We start from the raw sequence: 11,649 nt of genomic DNA, 5'->3' as shown, positions 1-11,649 counted from the left end.
GGATCAGATGCATCACACAATGAAGTGTGAGAGTGTCACTGGACACAATGAATAAGAGTATTCAAGGGGATCACTCCATAATCACAGAGAGAAGTCATGGATTATGCTTTTCCTAATCATGCTCACAAACCTACTTTACAAACTTACATTGCATACATCATGGAAATTGAAGCTTACCTCTCCTTAATCCTTCAATGCACTACTCTTAATCACGAACACAAGATGCATTCTGGGTCAAAAATCTACTGCTGTTTATAGTCATGATTTTTTCACTTGACCTAAAGTGGGATTTGCAAGCAATATGGTTAACATGTTTTATTTCACATTAGTGTTGACATGCCAATCCGACCACTCAATGCTAATCAACATGCATTAACACTAACCACACACACATTGTGAAAACAAAAATCAAGAGTAGAAAGGCATAGCCCTCACATAACACAACGAACTGATATGGCTAGGAGAGAGTTATTAGAAAGTGATCAAAGATTAGAAATGTAACCTACTTCACTTTCACACAAGCGATACAAAGTAAATTAATATGAAGGATTGAAAGTTTAGTGAAACTCAAGAGTTACAAAGGCATTGAGAGCCCAAGAATATCCATGACCACCATATCCACAAGAGCTTTTCTCACCCAAGAATGCTTATCTCTTAGCTAAAGCACTATTTTATAACCATGGACTCCAAGCCACTTTATATTAAAAATAAATTAAGCCCATAGCTCATAGCCTTATACAAATTAGAATTCCAAATGAGCCAAAAACCATACTACATACACGGAAAATATTATGGCACATCCTTTGCTTGGCGCATGCTCGATATAATTATTTGTCCTTACCTTGCCTATACGATTGATCCTCTATCAAAGCATAGATTTGAGCATTTGTCTGAATAGGTTGTTATCTATGTTTACTGATCTTTTCAAGAAAATCTTACTCAAAAAGAACTCTACCAAATATTGAATCCATTTGGGCATCATCAATCCTTGAAATAATATTATAAATGGTATATGAGATACCTTAAGCGCTATTCACATGTGTTCTTTCACATATCTATGGACATCTTGATTCATTATTGACCAATATATATCCAACCATTTGAGTCACTTAATAATTTGACCGTTACAAAATGTAGATTCATGAGATTGATTTAAATAGAAACTTTGCTCCTGAGGTTCTATACGTAGAAGCAATATCCTATCAGCAATTTTTCTATGCAGCCTTCCTGCTAGCAATTTACATATAGAAGTTTGTTTAATGATTATAGGAGTTAATAATTATGGAAACTCAATGTCGAATTGTGCAATAGTCATTAGGGTGAAGATGCTTTCGTACCACCTTAGCTACCATCTCAACATCAGCATATGGTAGATGCATTTACTTCTTTAGGAACTTCACCCAAGGTAATTCTAGATAAGTGATGTACTCTACTTTACTAAAATATTTTTACACTCCAGCAATATTATGCACCATCAACGTATCCTTTTTTGTGTTACATGTTTCTCATGAGAGTAAGTAGAGTATGGCTTGGTGATCCACAAAAAAAATGAGAACTTAATTGTTTGCCAATACATAATGTTGTCATTCTTTCCATCATATATCACCTCCAACCCTTTTCTCTTAGCTATCGCATTTTTTTAAAAATTGTATGTAGCTAAGTTGGAAGATCACTGTACTTTCACTTGGTAGTGCCAAAACATAACCAATAGCAAAGTTTGATACATCAACATGTACATGAAATATCTTATTCCAATCCGGTGTCTTTAATATAGAATCCAAAACCAATGCATCTTTCAATTTTTGAAATGTCCCTTTGCACTCATCAGTTCAAGTGAAGTTAGTAATCAAGCCATACAATGGCTTAAGTCCAACCGCATATATCTATATTAATATTTGATAGTATCCATAATGCCCCATGAATGCTTATACTTCACAAACTATTGTGGGCTTCCAAAATTACATAATTACCTTCACCTTTTCAAGATCCATTTGTATCCCATCCTTTGACACTAAATGTCCAAGAATTTTTCCTTGTTGCACCATGAATACACTTTCCAAAATTTAAACAAATCCTATATAATAAGTACTTTTCAAAAACTTTTCTTAAATTATCAAAATGATCCCCTTATGGCAAAGAATGAACACATAAGTAATCCATGTATACTCCAAGAATATCAATAAGCACTCTTTGAATGCGTTACTCATTAGTCTTTGAAAGGTTGCTAGAGGTTTTGGTCAATCCAAACGGCATGAATTTGTAAGCAGAGATGCTCCATTCTATAGCAAAGGATGTCTCATGTTGATCCTTAGGGTGTATCACCAATTGGTGATACTCCAAAAAACCATTCAAGAAGCTTTATGCTTTTTGGCTTGCTACCACCGTCTCTAAAACACGTTCAATTATTGAGAGAGGATAGTTATCTTTGATGTTTGTCATGTTTACTTTCTTGAAATGCTCACATGCTCTCAAATTACTCTTTTTCTTGGACACTACCACAATTAGATATGTCTATATGTGTGCTCGATTTCATAGATAAACTCAGCTTCTTTGAGCTTTTTTATCTCCACTTTTACCTTCTTAGCAAAGGTTTCATTATAGGTATATGGCCTTTGATATGTGGGTTTCACAAATTGGTGATACCCCAAAAAACCATTTAAGAAGCTTTAGGCTTTTTGGCTTGCTACCGTCTCTAAAACATGTTCAATTATGGAAAGAGGATAGTTACTTTCTTGAGATGCCCACATTCTCTCAATTTACTATTTTCTATCGGAATTATAGATGTCCTTTACGTGTGCTTGATTTCATAGATAAACTCGGCTTCTTTGAGCTTTTCTATCTCCACTTTTACCTTCTTAGCAAAGGTTTCATTATAGGTATATGGCCTTTGACATGTGGGTTTCCCATCATCTCTCATAAGAAATGTATGTTGACAAATATTTGGATCCACCTCTTTCAAGTCCTTTTAGACCAAGCAAATATATATATATATATATTCCTATAGGGTATTGATCAACATTTCTTCCTCTTCTAGAGATAAGTTTAAGGCAATGTATTTAGGTTTTGAATCTTTACCTTGCAAGGATCTGCTCTTACACCATTTGGTCCATCATATGACTTTCCAAGTTCTTTCAACTCTCGTATAAGTTATTTATCCACTTTTTTTTGGAATACTAATAGCATCTCACTTTGTATACTCTCATTTGAATCTATTTTTGTAGTCCAAAAATATTTCAAAGTTTTCTTAAAATCTCTCAGTATTTTGATTTTCCCTTTGTATTCTCAATTTTGGTCCTTGTTCAACCTCATTGAGTTTGGCTTATTTAACCTCTTTCTTTCTTCCTTTAACCCTCCATCTCTGAGGCTCTTTTAATTGAGACAAATAATACCCTGCTACCTTGTTTTTGAGACAATCCTATGCATTCACTAATGTATTATAATTTGTTTTCCCTTCCAAAGCTAGCATAGAATGCGTCCTTGTCTACTTTGCCTCTCATTTCTTTTCATTATGCTTCTTTTGATTGCATTGTTGGTTTGAAAAGTCAAAAAATTTCTCCTCTTCGTTCATAATCAATGGTCGTGCTCTTGATTGCTCTTTTTTGGACTACAATTTACTAGAAGTCAATGGGGACTCCTTTTCAAAATCCAATCCATTAGAAGTGAGTGGCGTCTCTTTGTGGTATAGTAAAACATAGCTTCATCTTCGGGTAAAATAAGTCGTTGAAGAATATTTCTTCTGTTACCATATACATGTGGTAGTGATGTGTGTGAACACACTACGACCGCCGGGGCATTTTTTCCCTCTTTAGGAGGTTTTTTTCCCCATGCATTGTATATATATATGCCCATCACTCTAGAGCTATCTATCTTTCCATTGCACACTAAGTAATACACTCTCTATTGTGTGCCTTGAGCTTCCTTCGTCTTCTCCAAGCTGTGTGTGTCTCTCTGCAACCCTAATTCCAACAATTGGTATCAGAGCAGGTTGCCTCCTCCCGGGCTCAGTCGCCAGCTGCTCCAGTACACGCCTACTCACTTTCTCCGATTTTAGTGGCTTTGGCGAGCATTCGCAGGTCTCCGTTTCCACTACAGGCAGTACTGCACAGGCTATTTCATCATTTTGTGCACAATTTCTGTCAGTGCCGTTTTCTGCATAACAGGTGCCTTACAGTCTTCTATGGTTTGTGCTATATAGCACGTGTTGTTCCCGCTCTGTTTCTCCTATTTTCGGGCAGTTTTAACATCAGGTGCAGCATTTACCATGGCTGACAACAACAACACAGATGTGTTCAAGATGTTTGTTGTTGAGGACAGGTTGGATGGGGACAATTACCCTATGTGGGCTTATATGATGCAACACGTTCTTGTGTCAAAGGGCGTCTGGAATATTGTGCAGGGCATTGATGTACGTCCTGGTTCTGAGGATATAGGCGATGTTGAGGATGTTGCAGGTCTTGCTGCAAGGATTGCAGCTGTTAGAGTTGTTTTGCCTACGGCAGAACAAGCTCGTTGGGATGTTAAGGATGCGCAAGCTCATGCATTGATTGTGTTGTCTGTGAAGCGCACCATTGTTCCTCACATCCGTTCAACAAAATATGCAAAACAGGCTTGGGATATTCTAGCAGGTCTTTATGCAAGCTGCAATGAAGCTAAAATTGCTTTGCTGCGTAAAGAGCTAGAGTCGAAGATTATGCATGAGGAAGATGATATGGACACTTTTCTTGCTAGTGTCAATGATATCAATGAGCAACTTATTTCTGCAGGTGAAGTCATCTCAGACAGTTCCCTTGTGCAGACTGTTCTCGATGCCTTACCAGATTCCTACCAGACTTTTGCTAGTACTTGGAGATTGATGGCCCAAGGAAATCCTGAAGTTGTCAAGTTTGATGCATTATGCACATTGCTATTGCAAGAGTCACTTTCTAGAAAAAACAGGACTAGGCAGCGTGCAGTTGAACAGGCTTTTATTGCTTCTCAAAGAAAGGGTGGTAATAGTAATGCAGCCACTTCTTATGGTTCTGCTGCGAGCGACAAAAATTATGTTCCTAATGCTTTTGCTGGCAGCAATTCGTCTGGAAATTCTGGTGATAAGGGCAAAAGGAAGATGCGTTGCCATTATTGTAAAGCTAATGATCACTTGATCAAGTCGTGTCCTAAGTTGAAGGCCAAAGAGGCTAAGAAGAAAGAGGGTGGTTCTAGTGCAAATGCTGGTTCCACTACAAATGCAGCCATTGTTGAGTCTTTTGTGAAAGGAGACTGTGATGCTGATGTTGATGCAGAATGGGCTTTTAGCGCAGAGTGCACTTACAATCCTGTTGTCCATGATGCACGCTTGTCACTTGCTGCAGATTCACATGTGTGGTATTTCGACAGTAGTGCTACAAAGCACATTACCTCACATCGTGAATTGTTCACCTCTCTCGAGTCTGTCCCTCATGGGAATTCAGTCACTTGTGCCAACAATGCCTCTTATCCAGTTCAGGGAGTTGGAAAGATTGTGCTTACTGTTGCTAATGGCAGTTCTTTCGCACTTGTTGATGCACTTTATGTACATGGGATCAAGAAGATTCTCTTGTCTGTATCCGCACTTGCTAGACTTGGACTTATAGTCAGATTTGTGGATGACAGATGTATAGTTCATGATCTTAGTTTTGCTGATGAAATTGTTGCATCTGGCCTTTTGTGCCGTGGGCTGGACAAAATTTTACAAATGATGTTGCAGATTCAAGGGCTATTTCAGATGCAAAACTTTGGCATGTACGTTTTGGTCATTTGAATTTTGCCAGTTTGCTGCGTTTGCAGAAATATGATATGGTTGCTTCTTTGCCGCCTCTTGAAGCACCTGTCAAACATGTTTGTGAAGGCTGTATTTTGGGTAAGATGCAGCGTTCTAAGTTTCCAAAGGATGATTCAGTTCGGGCCACATGCAGGTTGCAGCTTGTGCATAGTGATGGTTGTGGACCCATGCAAACTCCGTCCTTGGGAAATTACTTGTACTTCGTGACTTTCATTGATGATTACTCCATGCATGCATGGGTATTTCTGCTTAAAGCGAAGTCCGAAGTTTTTATGTGCTTCAATAAATTTGTGGCTATGGCTGAAAATGTCTCGAAATGTACTATGGGCACCCTCCGTTCCGATCGAGGGGGGGAGTATATGTCTCATGAATTTAATGCATTTCTGGCTAGTCGTGGGATAAAACACCAATGTACAGTGCCTTATACACCTCAACAAAATGGTGTTGCTGAGAGGAAAAACAGGTCACTTACGGAAATGGCACGATGTATGGTCAAAAGTCAAGCTTTGCTGCATTCTTTTTGGCTTGAGGCCATCATGTGTGCCACTTATGTACTAAACAGGTGTCCTACGAAATCTTTGCAGTCTATTACTCCATATGAAGCATGGCATGAAAGAAAGCCTTCTATTGAGCACATGCGTGTTTTTGGCTGTTTGGCATATGCTTTGGTGCCACAAGTGCAACACAGAAAATTGGATGATAAGGCTGTCAAATGTATTTTTGTTGGTTATAGTACTGAAAGCAAAGGTTACAGGTTGTATCATCCGCAAACAAAACGTATTCTGGTTTCTCGGGATATAGTGTTTGTGGAAGATTCTGTTCAGCCCTTGCTGTCATGTACTAGAGACAGTAATGTAAGCTCACATGACATTTATGACACTTTGTTGCCTCTTTTCAGTGGTGGAAATATGAATGTAAGTTCCAATGAGGCAAATGTACAGCCTATGGGGGTTTTTGAAAATGTTATAGATCAGCCTATTTACTGATGCAGATGTACATGATGTACTTGATGAGGAAAGGGCTTAAAATGAGCAGGCTAGAGGTATTCCAAAATGGCTGGTGCACACTTTGCGTGACAGTAAATTGGATGCACCTTTGTCTAGTCGTACTCGTTCAGGCTCTCGCCAGGCATCTTATGCATCAGATTGTTATGCTTTGGTTGTGTCTAGCTTACATGATGTTGAGGAGCCTCTGTCTTTTGATGAAGCACAGAATTCAGAAAATTGGATGGCTGCCATGCAATTAGAATATGATGCACTTATAGAAAATGACACATGGACTTTATGTGATTTACCTCCTGGCAAAAAGGCCATTAGTATGAAGTGGGTTTACGAGTTAAAACGCAAGCCGGATGGTGAGATCGATCGCCATAAGGCTCGACTTGTTGCAAAGGGTTATGCACATAAAAAAGGCATTGATTATGAAGAGACTTTTGCTCCCACTTGTCGTATGACTACTGTGCGTTTTCTATGTGCATTGGCAGCTCATTTTGGTTGGGATGTACATCAATCAGACATTGTTACTGCTTTCTTGAGTGGTGACATATTTGAGGAAGTTTATGTAACGCAGCCTCGCAGTTTTGTCATAAAAGGACAAGAGGACAAAGTGTGCAGATGTAAGAAGGCTTTGTATGGGTTGAAGCAATCTCCTCGTGCTTAGTATGAGAAAGCTGACACTCATTTGGTTAAACGAGGCTTTCGTAACAGTCCAACATAAAGCACATTGTATGTAAAGCGTGAGGGTGATGTACTTCTCAGTGTGGTTCTTTATGTTGATGATTTGCTGATCACTGGACCAAATGAGAGACATATTGCTGAATTTAAGGCTGATTTGAATTCTACTTTCAAGATGAAAGATTTGGGGCTGTTGCATCATTACTTGGGTATAGAGTTTAAGCAGTGTGATGGTGGTATTGCTTTGTGTCAGAAAAGTTACATAGAGACATTGCTATGTAAATTTGGACTTGAGGATTGCAAACCTATTGCCACTCCCATGGAAACAAGTTTGAAGTTGAGTCTACATGATGCTGGTGATCCTGCTGATGTCACTCTTTACCAAACTGCTGTTGGTTGCCTCATTTATGTATGCAACACGAGGCCGGATATTTAGTTTGCAGTCTCACCGGTCAGCAGATCTATGCATAGCCCAAGGTCTAAGCATTGGCAGGCTGTCAAGAGGATTTTTCGCTACCTTAGTGGCACTTTACATCTTGGCTTATTTTATCCCAAGGGGGGATCATTGCCGCCAAACTTACATGCTTTTTCAGACTCAAATTGGACTGGTTGTTTTGACACGCGAGTGTCCACAAGTGGTTTTTGTTTCATGCTTGGTAGTTCATGTATATCATGGTTGAGCAAGAAGCAACTTACTGTGGCCACTTCGAGTTGTGAGGCTGAGTACAGGACAGTCTTCATAGCTACGGTTGAGTGTGTATGGCTGAGACTCCTTATGGATGATTTGGGTGTTGGACAGGACACTGCCAACACTATCTACACTGATAGTCTGAGCGCATTGGTAGTTGCGAGGAACCCAGTTTTTCATGCTCGCACAAAGCACATTGAGATGCATTGCCACTATGTCAGGGAGAGGCTCTCAGCAGGAGAGATCAGCTTGGCTTATGTGCCAACACAGGACAACCTTGAAGATCTTTTCACAAAGGCATTGTCTCATGAGAAGCTTGAAGCTTTCCGCAAAGCTTTGGGCTTACTCCCCTTTGTAGACTGATCATGTCCTCAGGGCATGGCACTTCCCTTTACTCATGTGCCAGCTCTCGTTCACCGCATCACTCCAGGGGGGATTTGTTACCATATACATGTGGTAGTGATGTGTGTGAACACACTAGGACCGCCGGGGCATTTTTTCCCTCTTTAAGAGGTTTTTCCCCCCGTGCATTGTATATACGGCCATCACTCTAGGGCTATCTATCTTTCCATTGCACACTAAGTATTACACTCTCTATTGTGCCCCTTGAGCTTCCTTCTTCTTCTCCAAGCTGTGTGTGTCTCTTTGCAACCCTAATTCCAACATCTTCTTGTATCTTGAACACATATATCTCCCCACCAGTGTTCTCTCTAAGCCTTTGGAATTCTCTTTTAATTTCTTTTCTTCTCCACCCACGATAGACACCATCTGGATGAAGATTATATTTCCTTCTTCATGAAAAAATTTAGTAGGAGTTGACTTATTTAAATACACTCAAATGATGCTTTGAAGATGGAAAAGGAATGTATGCTTCATCTTCTACATCTTTATTTAGGATGTGGTATTTTAAGTTGGACGTTTTTCCAAAATTCCCTATTGATAGTCAATATCACAAGAAATGACCACCACTCCTTATAGCAATCCCATTGGACTTTTAACATGTTCCTCAGCCAATTGATGTTGGGGTAAAGGCGCTACGCCTTTGCTCGGGACCGGATGTCTGCTGTCCGGCCGCCCATCCACGTGTGTACATTTCACTTACTTGTTCCGGAGGTTGCTCCAACCATACTGGTCTCGTGCTTCTCCCCTTCCCCGCATCGCGCACGCACGCACACGTGCACTCACAAGTGGTATCAAAGCTACGGCTTGGCGGCGGCGACGACGACGACGGGTGACAATGAAGCTTGGGGCTACGCGGTACTAGATCAGAGTGATTTGGGATCCGTATCTTGGGATCCGATACGGATCGGGCGAGATCGTGCATCTCGGCATCCTAGTGCAAGCAGCCCCTCTTGGCTTGGAGGGGGAAGCTTGGCATCTCTGAAAAAACAGGAGATCAAGCTCATGGGGGCAGCCAGGGAATCGACATTACGAGCGGGGGAAGCTTGGCATCTCTGGAAAAGCAGGAAGTCGAAGCTCACGGGGGCAGCCAGGGAATCGACATTGCGGACAACCAGCAGAGTCGGGCAGCGGAGCACACACACACACACACACACACACACACACTCGATGGTAGCAAAACAAAGGGTCGTGAGCAGTCCAAGCAAAGGCTGCAGCAAGGAGTCGAGATTTTTGAGAGCCTTGAAGGCTTAAGCAAGAAGAATTTGGGTACCGAGCTGCAGAGAATTAAGCAGAAAGTGGATTTGCAGAGTCGAACTGTCGAGTAGGAGACTGTTTGAAATAATTTGAAGCTTGCAGACAGCAGTCAGTCAAGCAGCAGAGCCGAAGGAGAATTTGGAAGTCGGGCAAGGAGAGAGTGAGCTCTCGAGATTGCAAATTTGCAAGGAACACACACACACACGACACACTCTCAATGGCAAGCAAATCGAGCTCGAGTAGCTGTAGGAAGCAAATTGGAAGCCTTGGGAATTGTGCAGGAGTGCTTGAATCGACAGCGTTGGCAGTAAACGGGCTAGTCTAGAGAAAGAGCAGCACAAATTACAATGTTGTTGTGCTGCCCAACTGCTCCTCGTTTTCCTCCGAAACACACACACACATTCGCTGGAGCCTGGCAGGCAATCTCTGTTGCTCTAGGATTTCTTACTCTTTTCCTACAGTATTGTGCTTGATTCGAGTCTTTGAGAAGGCCACCACATCTTCTGGCTAGAGTTTGAAGATTTATGACTCTTCTTATTCCCAAAGTTTGAAACCAAGTTAGAGTCTTTCCCTCAAGGGTCATGCCACAACCTTCATATTGTGTGAAAATCATAGACTTGTTTATCGTACAATACTTTGATAAGGCTAGCCAAATAGTGATATGGATATCCATTTCCACTATACTTCTTTACCAATTTTAGAAGATGTTCTTGTCTATCTATCTTAAAATGATCCCCTCCCACTCTTCAAGGAATTATAGGTTTTGTCGCACTGGTCCTCAGTCTTCGAGCAAAGTATTGTATACTTGTGCCTTTTATTGGTCTGATAGTCACGTATTTTATGCTAATTGGAGTTATTATTATCCCTATCTATCCAATCTTTTGGAATGGAATCACCTCTTGTTCTATCTCGTATAATTTAACATAGATCTTTGTTCATTGTTCACATTCTTGAAAGATCGTTGAGGATGACTTTTTGCTTGTTTGGCATCCAATATCTCACAAAATAGCACATATAGGTTGTGCATTTAATGTCTACCTTAAACATCATCTGGGAATCGTTGTTGTACTTATATCTAAACTTATAATGAGGCAACAAGGTTGTCTCCTCTTGTGTGAAGACATGAATAATAGTCCTTGAGAGCTCTTTGGAATCTCTATCTCCCAATACTACATACATGGGTTTTGACTGAGACATTGAATGATCTCAAAAATTGCTAAGACATAATCCCTAAGTCTCTAAGGAAGTGGTTCCTCATCGATAACCTTCGCATGAGCTTGCAATGCTACAACTTATCCCTAAACATTCACATTGTTGGATTGTCTACCTTAATGTATCTACTCTCCTATGTATCCATGTACCTTGTTAATTGGTTCTCACTTCTTCTTGGAACACTATATCATGATCAACAATCCTTATAATATATCCTTCATCAAAACGTAGGTAACCGTGAAACTATACCAAGATGGTTGTTACACAATTGTTCCAAGTTTTCTCTCCTTGCAACTTGCAAGGATTTGTACTACTAGTCCCGAATCGATTTTCATTCACAATTGTTCTCTGCATTTTCGCAGTGCGAAGAAAAAATTGCAAGAGTGGAAGTGTTGAAGAAAAATCCCATTCTACATGTGGTGAATCAAAATATGGTTGTCCCTAAGGATTGTCCCCATTCTTCATCAAGATTAAGTTGATATGGAAGTCATATATTTGAGCTAGATTCTGAGTAAGTATTTGCAGACGTCTTTATCCTTCCTCTTTGAATCCCTCATTGAGCTCCAATTTTCCAAACACTTGTTAGAATCTAAGGCTCATAAAGAAGAAATTTGACAATGCAA

This window comes from Adiantum capillus-veneris, chromosome 2, assembly GCF_014529385.1.
Source record: "Adiantum capillus-veneris isolate H3 chromosome 2, ASM1452938v2, whole genome shotgun sequence".
Classification (NCBI taxonomy): Eukaryota; Viridiplantae; Streptophyta; class Polypodiopsida; order Polypodiales; family Pteridaceae; genus Adiantum; species Adiantum capillus-veneris.
This window is presented reverse-complemented; position numbering follows the sequence as displayed.